At 47.0% G+C, this 15,929-nt stretch overlaps 1 protein-coding gene across 6 annotated transcripts in view; it reads left to right on the top strand.

Annotated features, from left to right (window-relative positions):
- The window catches only part of ASNSD1 (asparagine synthetase domain containing 1), a 145,139-nt gene that overhangs the window by 55,885 nt on the left and 73,325 nt on the right, over positions 1-15,929 (top strand). For 4 of the 6 annotated variants that reach the window (XM_069225915.1, XM_069225914.1, XM_069225916.1 and 1 more), the window contains one exon: positions 2,299-2,352. The exons of the other annotated variants lie outside the window; for them this stretch is intronic. The gene's annotated coding sequence lies outside the window, so the exon portion shown is untranslated. The remainder of the gene's footprint in view (positions 1-2,298; positions 2,353-15,929) is intronic. 6 annotated transcript variants of the gene reach the window in all.

The raw sequence follows: 15,929 nt of genomic DNA, 5'->3' as shown, positions 1-15,929 counted from the left end.
CAATTGGGTATGAACCAATGCTACCATGTTTAAGGGAGAGAGCATATGCACTTTAGCACTTAGTAGCCTTGGTAACGTTTGCAGAGTCCTAAAACCAGCTTAAACAGTGTCAGAAAAGCAGAGGGAGGCAGGCAAAAAGTTGGGGGATGACCACCCCAAGGCTGCCAGGTCTAACAATTAATTCACTTCCTGTGCTATTGTTAAATGCTCTGTTGTATTCTTTCTTTGAAATAACCAGACCTAAAGACGCACTGATAAAGATCAGTTGCCTAAACAAGGGAAAAAGCAGGAGAGAGAGCGTTATGGGGTGAAAGTACTGGAGGGATTCAGCAATATTGAGGGCTACGGCAGAGAAGAAGTACACAAGGGATAGAGCAACATGGAGCGTGTGGAGGGTTGTTTCGCGAGGGGAGGAAAGATCACTTCTCCGTCTTTTTCCAATTTTAGGACTCCAGTTGCGTAGGCAGCCAAATCCTATCCTAGTTCGGCTACTTTGGTGGAAAACTTCCCACTTTCATGTCAGCTGCTTTTACTTGTATGTCAATGCTTGCTTTTTCTCCAATAGGCCGTTGTATAGCGCATTGATCGAGCTGAGCAGCATTTGTTCTCCTGGGCTCAGATCAGACTTTCCTGTGTTATCTTGCCGCATATCATTTAGATTTCTTTTGGTGTGGGATCTGTTTTGGGGCTTTAAAATATCCTCCTTCTGTCTTTGTTATTCTCAGCCATGTGTTTGTATTTGAGGCACTGGTGACTGGGAGCCACCAACAGACCTACGTACATGTGGCACAGCTGTCCTTGAAACTTTGACCACCAGGATCCATGTTGTCACCCTTGTGATGGATACCTCACAATATGTTGGGCAGACGGCACTGCTATGGCCTGTTGGCTCTCTTGCCTCCAGCCCTATACTCCCCTCCTGCCTGCCGGCCTGAGGCAGCAAAGCCTTGACACAGCCCAGACTGAACCACCGCAACTCTACTGAACACCCCCGCCTTGGTCCTCCAGCACACCAATCTTGCTGCAGTGTTGCAGCCCTGGTCAGTACAAGTAACTGGTGACCTTTGCTCTCTCAGCAATAATATGGAGGGAAGTATGGGAGCTCCAGTGGCACAGGCAAAACGTGTTCTCTTCTCATCACACGGGTGGACCAATCTCTGCCCCTTTGCTTCAGCAACTGTTCACCCATCCCATTGGACTTGTAGCAACTCCTCAGTGCAGGACAAGCGCAAAAGCATGAAACGGCTCGGGGGAACAAAAACATCGCAGTTACCTAGGCTCCTTGCTTTCCACCTTACATCCCCAGGTTCTTGGTTGCCAGGGCTGTTTCTGGGTAACAATCCAACAGGCACTGACCTTGGGACTTGGAATTTTGTATTTACCATTAAAAAAAACACAAGCGCTGTTTGTTAAAGTGTCAGCACTAGCTCAAGGTGTTGCAGATGACAGAGACATTTGGCAGCTATGTGCCACTGTGGATATGTTGTCACCATGATCAAAGACATGGCAGTGAATTGTGTGGCTGAGCTGATAGGGGCAGTAAAGAAACACTTCCTTCAGGTTGAAAAATACACACATGGATATTATTCCTTCTGGACTGGGGTGGTTTAAAAAAATTGTCCCACCTGCCTTGCTGGGAAGTCTGTGGCTTACACTCCCTAATGTTATTGAGTAAGATATGCCCCTGCACTACCACCACCATTACTATTGCCACCAACTTTACTAACACTCCAACCACCAAAACGAATAGGTATGGTTTTAATGAATTAACACATGAAAGTACGGGTATAAAAATGCAGCTTTAATGCGTTAGCTTATTTAAACCAGGTAAATTGAGTTTGCCAGTGTTTATTATACCACATTTTCTGTAATCATTAGAAACCTACATCATTCCATCCTTTTTCACTTCTTCATTCTTCACCTGCCTTCACTTCTTTTATTTTCCTCATCACTTTTTCCTGCCTTCTTTTTGTGTAACATTTTCTTTATTCCTTCCTTCATTTCTTATTTTCACCCACATGTGTTTGCTGTCATGCATTCTTAAGTTCCTTCTCTTACTGGTAGTTGTGATACTTGTGTTCTTTTTTCCAATAAGCTTCCGAAGCCTTTCTCTGGAGATGTCTCTCGATTCCTCTTTGCCTAGTATGACCTTTTGTCCTCATTTATATTTCATGCTCTTCATGTTTTCACATTTTTTTCTATTTAGAATGACTGTAGTGTTGATGTTTTCTATTTGTTGAAGCAAGGAAGGCTGATGTGCATAAGTTTTTATTTTTCACTTTTGTGTTTGTTTTCCAGATTAGAGAACAGACCGTTATAGTGGATGAACTGTCCAGCTTAAAGGCAAACCGTGTAAGATAGCTTTACATTAGTGTATCCAAAAGGGTTCTGTGGCTTTTGTGAAATTAAAGGAAATGTCTTACAACTGACAGCTGCCCTGCCCTCCTGTTCACAAATATGAAGATGATACCAGGGTAACAGGCAGCTGCCCCAGGTGCCTGTTTTTTTATTTTATTTTATCTTTATTTTTTCTTCTGGAAGGAAAAAATCCACGCCCTTCTTGGGCAAGGTAGCTAGTCTAAACAAACCTGGGATCAGGCGGGGATTCATGATGGGGTATTAAGGCATCAAGAGCCAAGAAGGTAAAGTATCACATCGCAGCTAATAATGGCCATGATCAGGAGGCTAATAGCTGTCTTGGTGGAGAGCTAAGCATGATATGCCCCAATGGAGCAAAAATACTTGAGATACAAGTGTGACAAAACCAGTCTCAGTAAATATTGAGGTGAATGGCCTTTAGATGACTAGGATGCCACAACTGTTGATGGAAAGCCCCTTCACAGTTTGATACTGTAGTACTGTCCTTGATTCAGTGATCCTGGCCCTTGACCATGCCCAGTCAAAAGCATTGCATACGTTTACATATCAGAATATAGCATGGTTAGCTGAATCCAAAGACTATAAGTCGCCAGTCTGAGGTGCATGCAGTACATCACCACTGGACCTGAGTCACTCTGTTCCTCTTTTTTCATCCGATATAGGACTCCTACGACCACTATGTCCACTTAACTCTACCCAGATTTTGGACTACTCGCTTTCAGCATGATATTTGATCTCTAACCAATAAAATATCTTACTCTTCCGGAAGACCCTGGAGTATAGACAAACTGTGATATAATCTCTTGTGGTATCCTACTTGGATTATTTTAACTCCCTCTAAAATGTTACTAAAAAATTGCAGGTAGTGCAGAGCTCTTCATAAAGCCTGGCTTTTCCCACAATAAACCTGAAATATCAAATATCAAACATGTAACATCAATTCAACATTGCACACAACACTCTGCTTAGTCTCTCATCCAGCGCTAGGAAGCCTTAAGGTAGCCATGCGGTTTAGAAATGTGTAGGAAGTTGGCTCTGTATGCACTATTTCAAAGTAAGGAATAGTATGCACAGAGTCCAAGGGTTCCCCTTTGAGGTAAGATAGTGGCAAAAAGAGATAATACTAATGCTCTATTTTGTGGTAGTGTGGTCGAGCAGTAGGCTTATCAAAGGAGTAGTGTTAAGCATTTGTTGTACACACACAAGCAATAAATGAGGAACACACACTCGGAGACAATTCCAGGCCAATAGGTTTTTGTATAGAAAAATATATTTTCTTAGTTTATTTTAAGAACCACAGGTTCAAATTTTACATGTAATAATTCAAATGAAAGGTATTGCAGGTAAGTACTTTAGGAACTTTGAATAATCACAATAGCATATATACTTTTCAAATAAATCACATATAGCTATTTTAAAACTAGACAGTGCAATTTTCACAGTTCCTAGGGGGAATAAGAGTTTGTTAGTTCTTGCAGGTAAGTAAACCACCTATGGGGTTCAAGTTTGGGTCCAAGGTAGCCCACCGTTGGGGGTTCAGAGCCACCCCAAAGTTACCACACCAGCAGCTCAGGGCCGGTCAGGTGCAGAGTTCAAAGTGGTTCCCAAAACACATAGGCTTCAATGGAGAAGGGGGTGCCCCGGTTCCAGTCTGCCAGCAGGTAAGTACCCGCGTCTTCGAAGGGCAGACCAGGCGGGTTTTGTAGGGCACCGGGGGGGGACACAAGTTAGCACAGAAAGTACACCCTCAGCAGCACGGGGGCGGCCGGGTGCAGTGTGCAAACACACGTCGGGTTTCCAATGGAAATCAGTAGGAGACCAAGGGGTCTCTTCAACGATGCAGGCAGGCAAGGGGGGGGCTCCTCGGGGTAGCCACCACCTGAGCAAGGGAGAGGGCCTCCTGGGGGTCACTCCTGCACTGGAGTTCCGATCTTTCAGTTCCTGGGGGCTGCGGGTGCAGAGTCTTTACCAGGCGTCGGGATCTGGGAGTCAGGCAGTCGTGGTCAGGGGGAGCCTCGGTATTCCCTCTGCAGGCATCACTGTGGGGGCTCAGGGGGGGGCAACTCTGGTTACTCACAGTCTCGGAGTCGCCGGGGAGTCCTACCTGAAGTGTTGTTTCTCCACAAGTCGAGCCGGGGGCGTCGGGTGCAGAGTAGCAAGTCTCACGCTTCCGGCGGGAAACGCAGTTGTCTTGAAGTTGCTTCTTTGGAAACAAAGTTGCAGTCTTTGGTGAACAGGGCCGCTGTTCTCGGGAGTTTCTTGGTCCTTCTAGAGCAGGGCAGTCCTCTGAGGATTCAGAGGTCGCTTGTCCCTGGGGAGAGCGTCGCTGGAGCAGTGTCTTTAGAAGGGGGGAGACAGGCCGGTAGAGCTGGGGCCAAAGCAGTTGGTGTCTCCGTCTTCTCTGCAGGGTTTTTCAGCTTTGCAGTCCTCTTCTTCTTAGGTTGCAGGAATCTAAGTTCCTAGGTTCAGGGGAGCCCCTAAATACAGAATTTAGGGGTGTGTTTAGGTCAGGGAGGGCAGTAGCCAATGGCTACTAGCCCTGAGGGTGGCTACACCCTCTTTGTGCCTCCTCCCAAGGGGAGGGGGTCACATTCCTATCCCTATTGGGGGGATCCTCCATCTGCAAGATGGAGGATTCCTAAAAGTCAGAGTCACTTCAGCTCAGGTTGCCTTAGGGGCTGTCCTGACTGGCCAGTGACTCCTCCTTGTTTATCTCATTATCTCCTCCGGCCTTGCCGCCAAAAGGGTGGCCGTGGCCGGAGGGGGTGGGCAACTCCACTAATTGGAATGCCCTGTGGTGCGGTAACAAAGGGGGTGAGCCTTTGAGGCTCACCGCCAAGTGTTACAGCTCCTGCAAGGGGGAGGTGATAAGCATCTCCACCCAGTGCAGGCTTTGTTACTAGCCACAGAGTGACAAAGGCACTCTCCCCATGTGGCCAGCAACATGTCTTGATTGTGGCAGGCTGCTAAAACCAGTCAGCCTACACGGTAGTTGGTTAAGGTTTCAGGGGGCACCTCTAAGGTGCCCTCTGGGGTGTATGTTACAATAAAATGCACACTGGCATCAGTGTGCATTTATTGTGCTGAGAAGTTTGATACCAAACTTCCCAGTTTTCAGTGTAGCCATTATGGTGCTGTGGAGTTCGTGTATGACAGACTCCCAGACCATATACTCTTATTGCTACCCTGCACTTACAATGTCTAAGGTTTGGCTTAGACACTGTAGGGGCACAGTGCTCATGCACTTGTGCCCTCACCTATGGTATAGTGTACCCTGCCTTAGGGCTGTAAGGCCTGCTAGAGGGGTGACTTATCTATACTGCATAGGCAGTGTGAGGGTGGCATGGCACCCTGAGGGGAGTGCCATGTCGACTTACTCGTTTTGTCCTCACCAGCACACACAAGCTGGCAAGCAGTGTGTCTGTGCTGAGTGGGGGTCCCTAGGGTGGCATAAGATATGCTGCAGCCCTTAGAGACCTTCCCTGGCATCAGGGCCCTTGGTACCAGGGGTACCAGTTACAGGGGACTTACCTGGATGCCAGGGTGTGCCAATTGTGAAAACAAAAGTACAGGTTAGGGAAAGAACACTGGTGCTGGGGCCTGGTTAGCAGGCCTCAGCACACTTTCAAATCAAAACATAGCATCAGCAAAGGCAAAAAGTCAGGGGGTAACCATGCCAAGGAGGCATTTCCTTACAAAATGCATAAACATTGCCTTGCTTGACATCACAGCTGTCACTAGACACTTTTATGTGAGAATCACCAGGAGAGGGGCTTTGGCTCCATCCACATATGTTTGGAGACAGAGGTACATGTTTTGATTGGGCAGAAGTTGTGTGCTTCCACAAAAAAGTGCATACCACCATGCAATCTGAACTGCTTCACTACTGCTGCCTGTCATATTTGAAGTTTGCAACCTAACCTACTTGAAGGGTTCATTGACAAAAGTAATTTACTCATTCATAAATTTACTCTTGGAAAAAAAGTGGCCTGGAGCGTGACTAAGATGGGCTACAGAGAGGGTCTCCTAATCCCCTTCAGTTTAGCTAGTGCCAGCCTGCGGAATACTGCTGGGGAAGGTGCCCTATGTGTAACCATATGCTACTGAGACACTAGGGAAGCCAGCAATGGTGTCTGAAATTGAGGTGGACGGTGTGACCTAATGACAAACCATCAGTGAGAAGTGGTGATCTTGTACTGGGTCTGCACTCGAACACTGAAATATTAATATGGGGAATGATAGAGCACCCAAACATCATATGCAGAACAAGTTGGACAAGTACACATTCTTAAGGATCTCCAGCATGTAAGGGAGGGATGCCTTGAACTCTGTTGCCAGCGGACAGAAGAGCTAATGCAAGATGTGGCAGCGGTGAAACTCAGCAGGACGGCCTTGAGTGGGAAAGTGGACACAATGACTACGGATTTCACTCTGTTAAGAGGATTTCATTCAAATTACTGAAAGTTGGATATGTTGAAGAAAACCTGAAAAGAAAATCAAGGCTGCAGTGTGTAAGTAACATTCCATCTCCATGCAACTTGCTGCAATATTGGAAGATGCAGAGTGATGCTCTTGTCACTACAATATATGAAGAGTGGAGTTTCCAGAGTGTCTGGAAGGACCAAGCACTGAACTGTTTGCTGAATACCTGATACTTAACACCCTGAAACCAAGGGGCCTCACCACTTATTTGAGTTGAAATGCTATAGAACTACCCTGTGCTTCTGTCTAGGCCCGGCCTGCTGTTTGGGGCAGTCATCGCATGTGTCTTTTAACTATAAAGATGCTCTCCCCTTGGCCAGCGGAAAGGTTAGTATGTTGGAAGTGGAGGGTGCTAAAATTATGATGATTTCAGATTCTTAAATTTGAGACAGTGAAGCAAGAACTTTAGAAAAGAGAGCTCGTGTACATGATGTTTATCCTGCCACAACTTATAGTAATATGGGAAAGGAGATGGCATACCCCAGACAAGTTATGGAAATGACTTAAGGGATAGACAAAGGTAAGGAGGCTAAAAATGGTCTGGAACAGAGGAGGAAACCCTCAATAAGGGAAGATCGACTGTGGTGGGCCCCAAGATCAGCGTCACCAAGAAGGAAGTTACTCAACAGACAGGACAAGAGCTGCTGCAAGGGAAATCGATCAGACAGACTAAGGACCAGTGACAGGCCAGTTTGAAACAGAAGGTGTGTCCGATTGCCCAGAGGAACAATTGAGACTGAGATCGCAGGGACTACCGGGAAGTATGGATATGAAGCAAACAAGAGAAGGCAGCTACTGCCAGCACTTGTATATGTGCTGTGACTGTTGATGGCAATGAGAAGCATCCCCCCTGATAATTTGCCTGATGGGTAGGCTCACATCCACGTATGGTTACCTTTCTTAAGGCGAGGCATTGATAGTGGTTAGTGAGAGGCTGAAAGCGATCAGAGCAGAAAGTACATTACCCAGGTAACTCCTTGAAAAGAGTGGGTCGGTATAGGTATCTGACTAGTCTAAGGTTGGACAATTTAAAGGTATACTAGTATAAGGTTAGGATGGGGATGTTGGTGACACAGGCTTCTTTTGTAGCCTGTGTCAAACAGGCTTCTTTTGTAATAAGTGGCAGGTGGTGGCATGTCGGTTGCATAAGGGGGGTGAAGCAAGGAAGGGTGTTTTTAGTTTTCCAGAGGCATGGTCGGTGAGATGGGTAAAAGGTGTGATTGCAGGGAAAAATAGGCAGTTAAACGTTCTTGATGGACCCATACAGGGACTACTTCAGGCTTCAAGAGTTACTATTTTCCATTAAAAACATCTATTTAGCTTGTCCTAAACCCAGAGGAATGTTAGGCTGCAGTGTTCGGTGGTGCTGCTGGGTGGATTTGGAGAAAAGCTGGTGTTTATATCCTTGGAATTTGACTGTAACATAACAAATGTATACAATGGAAAGGCTGTTCCAGGTTGCTGCCCAACCTCCCAGAGGCTGCATTGATGAGAGGGGGTGGATTTCACTTTAGTAATGAATAATAGATGGAATTAGTTGCCAGTTGCGAAGGTATGAGAGTTAACAAAACTGAGTTTGCTTTAACATTAGAACTGTCTTATATGGGGATGTTCTCAAGGAGCTACAAGCAGGTAGTAGCTCCTTGAGAACATCTCCATATAAGACAGTTCTAATGTCAAAGCAAACTCGCTCAGTTTTGTAAACCCCCATACCTGCCCAACTGACGACTAATTCCATCTTATGTACCACGCGCCTCAGAGTGATAATACAGCTGTCTTGTAACTAAGCAGTTGTATTCTCACTCTGGGGCGCAGGGTACATTCTTAAGGTTAGCTTTTTTATTGACTCCTTATGGTGCATGTCTCTAGACTGAATATGACGGAATTCCTCTCAAGATGTACCTCGTACCACTTAGCAATTGTAACACCCTTTAAGTCTATTACGAATAGTGAAAAAAATAATAGAATTAAAACCTGTGGGACCTGAAGGATAACAAAGTGATGACCTCATTGAAGGAAATACTGAAACATTTTGTTGAGGCTCGGTTGAGTCAGAGGTCAAGTTATGGGAGGCATTTAAGACAGTCATGATGGTGCAGATAATTTCGAAGGTGATGGTGGTGGGGAGCAACAGAGGGCACAGGAGATATCACATTGAATTCGAACTGATCGATCTGGAAAAGCAGGCTGTTAGTAGCCCCACCATATAAACACAAGACCAATGCTGGTTAAGAGGAAGAAATTAAGACAAAATTGAAATACTATGTGAAGGCTCACTATATATTGGTACAGCACATGCTTTATGAGGTGACAAACAAGACAGGCAAGATATTGGCTTAGTTTAGTAAAGGAGAAGAATGCTCTAGATGAATGGGGGGCCAAAGGCAAACAATACATGTTAGTGACTTATAACAATGGGATAGTACAGACATTTGCGAGGCAGGTCAAACAATTACAAAAGTCACTTGAAGGACTAGGAGTCGATGAGAGGCATTGAAGGGAAAGTGCTGACTCCTAAAATAGACCTAGATTACAGAGCCAGGTTGGAGGAAGATAGATCCGTTGAGGAAGTAGTGGCAACAACTGGACAATTGAGACTGGCCCAAAGGTTTTTCTGCACAATCTTTCAAGGGATTCCCCCGGGATCTGTCAGAACCTGTCCTGTGTATGTTTCAGATAACCAGCATATGTTTCCACAGATCTTGAAACAGCTTTATAGCAATAATACATAAGGTGCAAATCTGCGAAGAGATTGCTCCTCATACGGACTTGTATAGTTGCTTAGTACAAAGCTGAAAATCCTGTACAGGTTGTTGTCAAACAGGCTGTTCGAGGTTGTAACCTAGCTGATAGGCATGAAGCCTAAATGATCTAGATCTAACAGATGGGCAAGACTAAGGGCCTATTATGAGTTTGGCGGGCGACCCGCCAGACCCGTGAGGGGGAGACTGCCTTAGAGCTTGCTGTCTCAACCCCAATCCCAATTACGATGTTTCCACTGGGCAGACTGGCGTAAACCTCCATATTTCTCAGCCCAGTGGAAACCGTGTGGTGGCATTGGCCTCGGCTCCTCAGGGAGCCTGGGCCAATGCTGTCGCACATAGGGGGACCACAGCAGCCTCTGAATGCCCACTGTGGGCCGTACAACCAACTCAGCGCCTCTGTGGCTAATGACATCTTCGACCGCCGCCAACCTGTCCATAGCTATGATCGTGGTGGTGGCCCAACCGCCAGGGTCGTAATCTGGTGGTCGGACCACCAGGAGTGCAGCAGTCTGACCACCACCGTGATTTTGGCGGTCGCAAGACTGCCAAACTTATAATGAGGCCCTAAATCTGAGACATTGGCATAGCTGTATTACAAAGGCCAGGAGGGTTGCAGAGCTATCCTTAGTGGTCTTCCTAGACAATACAAAGTCGTTTGATTGCATTGAATGAACTTTCTTGCTGGAGTTGCTTGAGAGGATAGGGTTTGACCCCAGCTTCCGATTTTTGAGTGAGGTTCTTATACACAGCCCCCTTAGAGGTGGTAATGGTTAACAAGATAATGTCAAAAAAACTTCGCTTGAGGAGAAGCACCAGACAGGGTTGCCATTGTCTCCAGTAGTCATTACCATGACCTTCAAACTACTGGTGTGCTAAATATGTGGAGACCTTCCAATAAGGGGCACAGGTGGAAAGAAACAGAAAACTGCATGTCTATGTACGCAGACCTTCTTTTATATCTCACAGACCCAGAGATCACACTGTGTAGATTAATGGCCATCCTCAGGCGATGTGAAAGGTATTTAGAATTCAGGGTGAACTGGTAAAGTCCATACTATCCTCCCTCACCACTTGGAAACGCTTTCAGTATTTGTGTGCGTGTGTGTATGTATGTATGTGTGTATATATAATAATATAGCCTCAAACAGGTCAATCATGAGTCCTGACTGGAGTAGGAATTTGACTAGGAGAGCATGCATCCAACCCTCTTCTTAAATAAACGATCCTGTGCTGCTGCCTGGGTAGAAGTCGGATCTGAAGTAAATATCTCAGATCAGACCACACAGTATGTAAACTTTTACGCTGATAAATATTGTCTCTATTAACTTTTATTTCATTAAACTCAGTGTAAAAAATTCAGAGGATTATTAAGCTGTATTAAAGATGCATATTTCAGATTGGCACTACACCAACATTTTTCTTTATTCCTTTCTATCTTTCTCTTTCTTCCTTGTTGATCCTCTCCTTTTCTTCATCTTCTTCCTCTACCTGTTCTCTGTGCTCTCCTTTTTGCTCCCTCCTACGTCCCTTTTCTTTCTTCCTGTCCTTGTTGTTTTCCTTATTTCATTCTTTTCTCCCTCCTCTTACTACTCAATTTTCTGCTCCTTTTGTTGCTTCTAATTTTTGTTTCTTCACTCCTCCATATTTTCTGTCCTTTGTTCTTCTTGCTTTATCACTTTTTTCTTCTCTCCTATGTTCATTATTTGCTTCCTTTCTCCCCTCACTTTTCGTTGTCTACATCTCACATTCTTTTTTGCTTTTCAGTTCTTCCTTCCTTCTCCCTCCTCTGTTATTCATCCTTTCCTTTTCATCTTTCCTCTCTTTCCTTAGTTTTCCTCTACCATTTCGCCCTTTTACCTCTCCCTCTATTCTTCATTCATTTGTCATTATGTCCTTGATTCCTTTGCTCCTCTTTCCTTTTTCTCTTTCCTCCATTCCTTTCTCACCTTCCATGCCTATTTTCACTCGCTCATATTGAAACACTACTGTAGGAAGCTGGCTCTTTATATATTCTATCAAAATGTTAATAAATGAGACACATGCCTCAATAGGGAGATCTGCACCAATTTACAAAAATAACTAGTATCTTTATATATATATTTAGGCACCAGAATCAATACAATCAGGTAAGTTTTTTTTCAAGAAAAATACTTTCAGGTTTCAAAAGTCGGCACAGTGCATTTTTCAGAGGCAGCATTGTTGTCCAATGGAGGAAAAACAAATGCTGCTTACAAGTATAGTATAGAGACTTAAGTAACCAATCTCCTGGACTTAAGGTAGGTATGGGGCGAGGTTCAGGGCAGCAGCAACAGGTCACCTCAGGTGGCACTGGGGCGGCTGGGTGCAGAGGTGCCTTTCAGCATTGGGTGCCCAATGTTATCCTATTGGGGGGAAAAACATTTACTGCGGTCAGGCACTTCACAGCAACTTATGGGATCAGTCTCCTGGGCTTAAGGTAATTATGGGGCAAGGTCCAAGGCAGCATCTACAGGTCACCTTGGACAGCACTGGGACGGCCGAGTGCAGAGGTGTCCTGCGGCATCAGGTTTTCTCCACCGGGAGCACTCACGGATGAGGGGGCCAGCAGTCAGAGGCTGCATACGGTGTGCGGGAGTTCACAGTGAGCAGGTTCAAGGTGGGCCCGGTCTCTGGAGGGCTGGGAGACCACATTGGCACAGTTGACCCGCTTCAACTCGGGCTAAGCGACACGGGTGCAGTGGTGCTTTCTTTCCAGTGTCTGTTTATTTCGGTCTGGAGTCCTCTCCTGTCTCCTATGTGCCTACAAGATGCAGGGAAGTAGCTCCACTGCTCCACAGGAGTTCCTGGGTCTTAATGGAAGATAGGCAGTCCTCCCAGGCTCTGGGAGGCACAGCAGCTTGCTAGATGAGTAAACTTTGGTGCAAATTGTCAGGGACAGCAGAGCAGCCGGCAGGGCTAGGGCCAAGTCAGGTGCTTCTTCCTCAGTCTTTGCTTTCGTGGCTCTTGAGTGTCCTTCATAGGTCAGCAGGAATCTGGTTTCCTGGTGCCAGGTGCTCCCCAAAATACTGAATTTAGGGGTGTTTAGGGGAGTGTGAGGTAGTAGCCAATGGGCTACATGCCACTGGGGTCATTATACCCCTTATATGACCACTACCTGTGGGAAGTGGGTATAACCTTGTCCCAGATTTCCTAATTCTGCCAACACCAAGATGGCAGATTTCTAAATGTTGTGTCCACATCAAGCAGCTCATCTTAGGGCTGGTACTGATCTGAGGTGTGGACACACCTCCCTGAATACTAAATTTCCCACCTATCCTAGTGCCAAATGGGTCCTGGGGCAGGGAGATCGGCATCGCTCCTTTTGAGTGAAGTCAGATCTGCATATCAAGGGCAGTGGGCTTCTTTGAAGACCCCTACCTTGGAATGCAGATTCACAGGTCATCGTGTTCGGTGGAGTGTGTAAACACCTGTCCCAGAGCAGACATTGTTTCTCACCGCCCAAGAACAAAGACTCTCACCCTAGGGGGACAGTATCATGTCTGGTGGTGGCAGGCTGGCTAAAACAAGCCAGTCCACACACTGGTAGGTTTTCAGGGGGAACCTCTAAGGTGCCCTCTGGATGCATGTATTAATAAATCCATCACTGGTATCAGTGAGGGTTTATTAATACGAGATGTTTGATACCATACATCTATATTTTTAGTAAAGCCATCATGTAGCTGGGGAACTCTTATTGACCAGTGTCCAAAAGGCTTCCCTGTCCACTCACTGTGTCTGAGAATCGACAAAGACAATCCAGGAGCATATATGCTCTTACAGGTATGTCCTCACATGTAATATAATACACCCTGCCTTAAGGCTGTAAAGCCTGCTTTAGGGGTGACATACATATATTGCATGCAGTGTTTAGGGGACATGGCACACAGGCTGTATTCTGCATGTGCTAGGTGAGGGGTCATGCCCTAGTGTAAAGAAATGGCTCCCTGTTGCAGTTACCCCCCACTTTTTGCCTGATACTGATGCTGACTTGACTGAGAAGTGTGCTGGGACCCTGCTAACCAGGCCCCTAGCACCAGTGTTCTTTCACCTAAAATGTACCATTGTCTCCACAATTGGCACAACCCTGGCACCCAGGTAAGTCCTTTGTAACTGGTACCCCTTGTACCAAGGTCCCTGATGCCAGGGAAGGTCTCTAAGGGCTGCAGCATGTCTTATGCCACCTTAGGGACCCTTCACGCAGCCCAGACACACTGCTTGCCATCTTGTGTGTGCTGGTGGGGAGAAAATGACTAAGTCGACATGGCACTCCCCTCAGGGTGCCATGCCAACCTCACACTGCCTGTGGCATAGGTAAGTCACCCCTCTAGCAGGCCTTACAGCCCTAAGGCAGGGTGCACTATACCCCAGGTGAGGGCATAGGTGCATGAGCACTATGCCCCTACAGTGTCTAAGCAAAACCTTAGACATTGTAAGTGCAGGGTAACCATAAGAGTATATGGTCTGGGAGTCTGTCAAAAACGAACTCCACAGCTCCATAATGGCTACACTGAATACTGGGAAGTTTGGTATCAAACTTCTCAGAATAATAAACCCACACTGATTCCAGTGTTGGATTTATTAAAGAATGCACACAGAGGGCATCTTAGTGATGCCCCCTGTATTTTACCCAATTGTTCAGTGCAGGACTGACTGGTCTGTGCCAGCCTGCTGCTGAGAGACGAGTTTCTGACCCCATGCGGTGAGAGCCTTTGTGCTCTCTGAGGACAGAAACAAAGCCTGCTCTGGGTGGAGGTGCCTCACACCTCCCCCCTGCAGGAACTGTAATACCTAGCAGTGAGCTTCAAAGGCTCAAGCTTCGTGTTACAATGCCCCAGGGCACTCCAGCTAGTGGAGATGCCCGCCCCCTGGACCCAGCCCCCACTTTTGGCGGCAAGTCCAGGAGAGATAATGAGAAAAACAAGGAGGAGTCACTGGCCAGTCAGGACAGCCCCTAAGGTGTCCTGAGCTGAGGTGACTCTGACTTTTAGAAATCCTCCATCTTGCAGATGGAGGATTCACCCAATAGGATTAGGGATGTGCCCCCCTCCCCTCAGGGAGGAGGCACAAAGAGGGTGTACCCACCCTCAGGGCTAGTAGCCATTGGCTACTAACCCCCCCAGACCTAAACACACCCCTAAATTCAGTATTTAGGGGCACCCAAGAACCTAGGAAATCAGATTCCTGCAACTTACGAATAAGAGGACTGCTGAGCTGAAAAACCCGTGCAGAGAAGACGAAGACACCAACTGCTTTGGCCCCAGCCCTACCGGCCTGTCTCCCTCCTTCAGAAGAAAACTGCTCCAGCGACGCTTTCCCCAGGACCAGCGACCTCTGAATCCTCAGAGGACTGCCCTGCTTCCAAAAGACCAAGAAACTCCCGGCCCTGTTCAACAAAGACTGCAACTTTGTTTCCAGAGGAGCAGATTTAAAGACCCCTGCAATCCCTGCAAGAAGCGTGAGACTTGCAACACTGCACCCGGCGACCCCGACTCGACTGGTGGAGAAACAACGCTACAGGGAGGACCCCCAGGCGACTCCAAGACTGTGAGTAACCAAAGTTGTCCCCCCTGAGCCCCCACAGCGACGCCTGCAGAGGGAATCCCGAGGCTCCCCCTGACCGCAACTGTCTGAATCCAAAATCCCGACGGCTGGAAAAGACCCTGCACCCGCAGCCCCCAGCACCTGAAGGATCGGAACTCCAGTGCAGGAGTGACCCCCAGGAGGCCCTCTCCCTTGCCCAGGTGGTGGCTACCCCGAGGAGCCCCCCCCCTTGCCTGCCTGCATCGCTGAAGAGACCCCTTGGTCTCTCATTGAACCCTATTGAAAACCCGACGCGTGTTTGCACACTGCACCCGGCCGCCCCCGTGCTGCTGAGGGTGTACTTTTTGTGCTGACTTGTGTCCCCCCCCCCGGTGCCCTACAAAACCCCCCTGGTCTGCCCTCCGAAGACGCGGGTACTTACCTGCTGGCAGACTGGAACCGGGGCACCCCCTTCTCCATTTAAGCCTATGTGTTTTGGGCACCACTTTGAACTCTGCACCTGACCGGCCCTGAGCTGCTGGTGTGGTAACTTTGGGGTTGCTCTGAACCCCCAACGGTGGGCTACCTTGAACCCCAATTTGAACCCCGTAGGTGGTTTACTTACCTGCAAGAACTAACAATAACTTACCTCCCCTAGGAACTGTGAAAATTGCACTGTCCACTTTTGAAATAGCTATATGTGTTTTATGTAAAAAGTATTAATGCTATTGTGATTATTCAAAGTTCCTAAAGTACTTACCTGCA

The sequence above is a fragment of the Pleurodeles waltl genome, chromosome 3_1, assembly GCF_031143425.1.
Source record: "Pleurodeles waltl isolate 20211129_DDA chromosome 3_1, aPleWal1.hap1.20221129, whole genome shotgun sequence".
NCBI classification, from domain to species: domain Eukaryota; kingdom Metazoa; phylum Chordata; class Amphibia; order Caudata; family Salamandridae; genus Pleurodeles; species Pleurodeles waltl.
Note: the sequence above shows the minus strand (reverse complement) of the source record. Positions and strands in the feature narration are given on the sequence as shown.